This window comes from Pelodiscus sinensis, chromosome 9, assembly GCF_049634645.1.
Source record: "Pelodiscus sinensis isolate JC-2024 chromosome 9, ASM4963464v1, whole genome shotgun sequence".
In the NCBI taxonomy this organism is placed as follows: domain Eukaryota; kingdom Metazoa; phylum Chordata; order Testudines; family Trionychidae; genus Pelodiscus; species Pelodiscus sinensis.
The window spans coordinates 26,555,954-26,561,564 of NC_134719.1; positions in this window are offsets into that span (position 1 = coordinate 26,555,954).

A 5,611-nucleotide genomic window follows, 5' to 3' on the forward strand; every position below is an offset into this window, starting at 1 on the left:
TGTCCCAGGTCTGCTGGGGGAGGGGGGGCGCGGCTAGTGTGCCCCCCCCCATCAGACCAGGCTTTTGTTTTGGACCCTGGAGCAGAGCAGCTGGGGCGCTGCCGATTGGTCCTGCAGCGCCGCTCTGGGCACTACTGGACCAACCCGGCAGCACCCCAGCTGCTCTGCCCCAGGTCCTGATTCAGCCGCTGCTGGTCAGTTTCAGCAGTGACTGAATCAGGACGCCTGGGGCAGAGCAGCTGGGGTGCTGCTGGGTTGGTCCAGTAGCGCCGAGTAGCGGTGCTACTGGAGCAACCCAGCAGCACCCCAGCTGCTCTGCCCCAGGAGTCCCCAAGTCAGCCGCTGCTGAAACTGACCAGCGCTGACTACAGGAAGCGCGAGGCAGAGTTGCTCTGCCCCAGGCTTCCTGGAATCAGCGCTGATCAGTTTCAGCAGCAGCTGACTTGGGGAAGCTTGGGGTTCTTAAGTTGAATCTGTATGTAAGTCAGAACTGGCGGTCAGTTTCAGCAGCGGCTGAATCTGGACGCCAGTTCCGACTTACATACAGATTCAACTTAAGAACAAACCTACAGTCCCTATCTTGTACATAATCCGGGAACTGACTGTATATTAAGAAGGAATATGAGGATCACACTGAGACAGAGTTTCCAATAAAGGCATAGAGTATGGCTTTGTTTCCTTGCCAGCATTGTTTCCATTGCTGGTACTGCTCAGATCAGAACTTATGCTGGTTAAGATCAAAAGCTTTCTATCATCGAGCAAATATGGTAACTAGTGTCTAACTTGTTTATTCAAGTCCATTGAAGAAGTATTTGTTCAAGTATATAAGAAGGAAAACATTAAAAATGGAAAGTACCCATTCTCCAGATACTTACTGATGCTATGTCTCCCACCCCCCTCACTTTTGATCCCTTCCCCTCCTCTCCCCCTCTCCTATTTATTTCGAGTGTACACATCCCAAAATCATAACTCTGGTCATCTGAAGAAGTGGACTGTGCCCATGAAAGCTCATGATAACATCTACATGTTTTGTTAGTCTATAAAGTGCTACCAGACCATTTGTTGTTTTTTTCTGTAACAGACTAACTCGGCATTAAAAGCATTAAAAATGGAGTCTGTTTCATAGCAAGCTCTAAATATGACTATATATAGCAGTGGTAAATGGAATATGTAGTGAATACAGATGGTGCATTCTACAGGCATTGTTGACATAGACAGCACGGGGTATTGTAGGCCCACACCACTTGCCATTTGTTTTGTTCTTGCACAGTGTTTGCTGAGTCTATCCTCATTTTGGCCCCTTTCTTGGAAGCTCTGGGGCACCACGACAATATAGGTTTTAAGTTATAGTCGTTCTGCATTGTGGATCAGTGCCTGCAATGTGTCACTCAAAGCTGCTTCAGGAATATTGAATGAACATCTGAAAAAGCAGACAAGTTGTGCCTATTTCCCTCTATGTGTCTATCTATGCATCCCACAGCAGAAACCTGTCTCATAATAAGTTATTAGTTAGGTCTTTTTGTCACAGATCTTGTGTTACCTGCCTGTACAGCACCAAGTGCAATAAAACCTGATGTGGTTAGGCCAGTGGTCACCAACCAGAAGATCAGGATCTACCAGTAGATCATGGAGCCTCTGATAGATGAGCCTAACTGGTTTGGCCAGGAAGCTATCAAGTTCTGGCACTTCAGCTGTCCCTTCACCCACTGTCTTGCTGCTCCTCCCTTCCGCCGAGGAGCTACCCACCTGGGAGCCTCCGGCTTGTTGTGCAGCATGTGGGAGGGACAAGGGGGGGCTCTGATGTCAGGGTGTCTGCTGTCTCTCCCTCCCCCACTCCTGTACCCCATCTCCACACAGAGAGAAGGGGATGGGGGGAACTTGGCAATGCAAATCTGTCACTCTCACAGACGGTGTGTCTCTGTCATTCTCACAAACACACTCTGTCCTTCACTCTCATCTCCTGATCCAATACATACGTGGGGTGTTGTTTTGGGGTTGTTGTTACTTCTTGTACTGATTGCAAAGTGGGTTATTTTTGAGTTTTGACTGGTCTGTGCATTTCATAATTTTCATTTCTCTCTTATGCTTAAATGTAATTCTTTGAGGAGCGACTTCTAAAATACCTAACCAGTCATGGCTGGAGTAATAATCCCAGTTGTAATTGCTGCTCTTGGAAGTGACTGGCATGTGCCTGCAGCCACTGAGAGAGGCAGAGCAGGAGGTCTTCACATGCTATCCTTGCCTGCTGGCACCACTCCTGCAACTCCCATTGATAAAAAACAGGGAACCATGGCCAGTAGAGGCTGCGGGCTCAGTGCCTGTAGATGAGCAGCAGCACATGACACCATGGAGCCAGCTGCTTTCAGAAGTGGTGCAGGGCCAAGGTAAGAGTAAGCCTACTGTAATCCCACTGTTCCACCACCTGGAAGCCATCTCAGTTCAATGGTGCCCAGCCAGAACTTGCTTCCTGAACCCTGGTGCCAGTCCAGAACCTCTTCCTGCCCCAGACATGAGTCCCTCTGCACCTAAATTCCTTCCCAGAGCGTGTACCCTGAAACCCCTCCTTAACCCCAAGCCCCCACTCTGGGCTAAGTCTGGAGCCCTTCCCACACACTAAACCTTTTGGCCCAAGACCAGAGCCTGCACCCCAACTCTCTACCCAGCCTGCTGAAAATGAGTGAGGAAGGGGGATGGAGTGAGCAGGGTGAGGCCTCAGAGAAGGGATGGAGTAGCGGCAGGGCCTCAAAGAAGGGAGGGGAAGGAAGTGGGGCAAGGGTATTTGGGTTTGAGTTAGATCTTACGTTGCACTTAAATTGAAAAATCGATCTTGTGGTTAAAAAGGTTGGAGACTACTGGATTAGGCCTTTGAGCACTAACACTGATGCTAAGTTTATCCAACTCCTGACCATCAATACTCATGCTCTATGGAACCATATCAAATACTGATGTTGCTGCTGCATTTCCTTGTTTCTGCTGTACTTGCTTACTCTTGCTCACAAGCTCGTGCATAATATATGTTCACATTAGAGTGTTTGTCCCTGAGGGAGGACTTTTCATTCACATAACTTTTTTTTTAAACATGCTGCTCTATGTGACACTATGAGATAAAGAAAGTAAACAAGCCGATTTTAGCATGAATGGCTGCCATAGCTCAAATCCAGAAACTATGTGCACTTGCTTAAGGAACAGATCCTTTCTGGTTGGTGTCATTTGATAATTGTAACCATACCTTGCTCTTATGTAGCAAGTCTTCATACAACAATAGAATGGGGAATAAATGTTCTATGGCTATTTTATCAATAAAGAAATTGAGGCCCACAGGGGTTAAGTGACTTATACAAAGAAGATAAGCAAACAGGCAGAGGTAAAATGAGACTTATGACCCAGATTTTATGATTTTCCAAGCACTATTTTGTGGGTGTTATCCTGGCCCTAATGAAGTCAGTGATGCCCAGTTTTCACATAACGTTACCTGGTATCTGTTTTCTGAGAGAAATATCTGGTCAAAAAGACACCTTGGTAGCTCCAGTCAGCACCAGTGACTGTGCCACTAAAAGTCGAGTTGGTGCAGTGGGGCTAAGGCAGGCTCCTACTCTGGCTTCATGTGGCTCCTGGAAGTGGCCAGCACATCAGGCTCCTAGGCATAGGGTGGCCATGGGGACTCTGTGTGTAACCTTCACTTTGAATTCCAGCTTCAGGAACAATGGGAAATGGATGCTGCAGAGGCAGCAGCCTGAGGATGTGAGCAGCACACAGAACCTCCTAGTTGCCCTTCCACTTAGAAGCCAGAGAAGGGACATATCTCTGCTTCTGGGAGTTGCTTTTGGTCAGCACCACCTGAAGGCCACACCCCAAATCCCTTCCTGTGTCCCAAATACCTTTCCCAGGTCAGAACTCCCTCCCGCACCTTAACTCTCTCCCAGAGCCTGCACCTCACACCCCCATCCCATGCCCCATACCTGAGTCCCCTTCCACGCCCAGACTCCCATCTCCATCTTCATCTCTGAGCCCATACTCCCAGCAGGAGCCCAAAACCCAGCCTTCTGTCCCAGTTCTGAATCCCTTGGCTCCAGGTCAGAATCCTCTCTTGTACACAAACCCCTCATCCCCAGACACACCTGCACCACAGTCAGAGCCCTGACTTCCCAATACCCGAACTCCATGTCCCAGCCCCGAGTCCATTCCTACATTCTGAATTCCTAATTTCTGGCTGCACCCCAGCACTCACATCCCTAGCCAGAGCCTGCCCTCCCACATCCAACCCCCCAGGCCCAACTTGGTGAAAATAAATGAGGCTGAGGGAGGCAAGCTGGAGTGAGCAGGGGGTGGGGCCTCTGAGAAGAGGTAGGGCAGGGCAGGGCCGGGCCTTGGGAAGAGTCATGGCAAAAGTAGGGCTAGTGTGTTTGGTTTTGTGCCATTTGAAAGTTGGCAACCCTAATTTCACCCCATATCATACTGCCTCCCAAGCAGGGCACACTGTGTTTGCAAATTCTCACAATATATGACCCTCTCTTAAGATATTCAGGTAAAGTGACTTCTAATTTTGTATGCAAAGGAAAGAATGGCTTACTTAGGAAAACACAAGTATTAATAAAAACAAGGTGGAAAACATGTCTCTTGATGGAATAATCTGGTCTTTATGGTATGCATCATATTGCCCCATTATTAGAGGCAAAAAACCCAAGGACAAAGAGCACAAGGAGTAAGCACTTGGCAATCTCATCATGCAGTTCTGCAAAATATTCCCTGCAGTGTAGGATTGTTCAATGCTGCACATGCTGCGTGTTGCTTGCTGAGTGAGAAAACTAGCTGCCACTCACTGAGGTAGATTGAAAAGAAATGAAACCAAGTGACCTGTTAACAGACATGTGGCATGTGGTTTCTCTAGGCTACAGATCCATATATAAGTAGTCAACTTTTCAAACCAGTTGCTCTTTAAGCCTTGTGATTGGGTGCAGTGGTTATTCTCGGTCCTCAACAAAGGCCTTATTTAAAGGTCTGTCAGTGACAAGTCACACCTATTTGTCCCTAAAGGAAGACCTTTTCTCTCTACTCCACTCCCACCTTTCATGATTTACACTGAAAATAAGTTCCCTTTGTTCATACTCTATTTTTTCCAAATCTCTTACTGTATTAACACTACCTTGTCAGTATCCATTTTAAACACTTACATGTCAATGAAAACTTCAATCTGAGGTTCTGAGAATATGAATGAACTAAACTACACACAGATCCTCAGTTAAGTAGTTATTATTAATTAATTATTATTATTATTATTTATTCCACTGTTATAGATAGGGAATCCAAGGCACACATAGGCTAAAGGCCCTTAAACCTGGTGAAACCTGGGCCCCCAAAATTAGATAGCTATCTTTGTACTTAAGCACCTGATTTAGTGGCCTGATTTTCAGAGATGCAAAAGCTCTGATGACAACTTCTTAGAGCTCTGGCTGATCAGCACTTTCGAGAACCAACATTTTGAAGAAATTTTAATTAAGAGAGTTGCCAATGGTCACAGAGGAAGTCCATAATAACCTTAGAGTTAGAAACCTGAATTTCTAGCTCCTAGATCCGTGCCTAATCACAAAAATAAGCAGAAATATGATGGTGC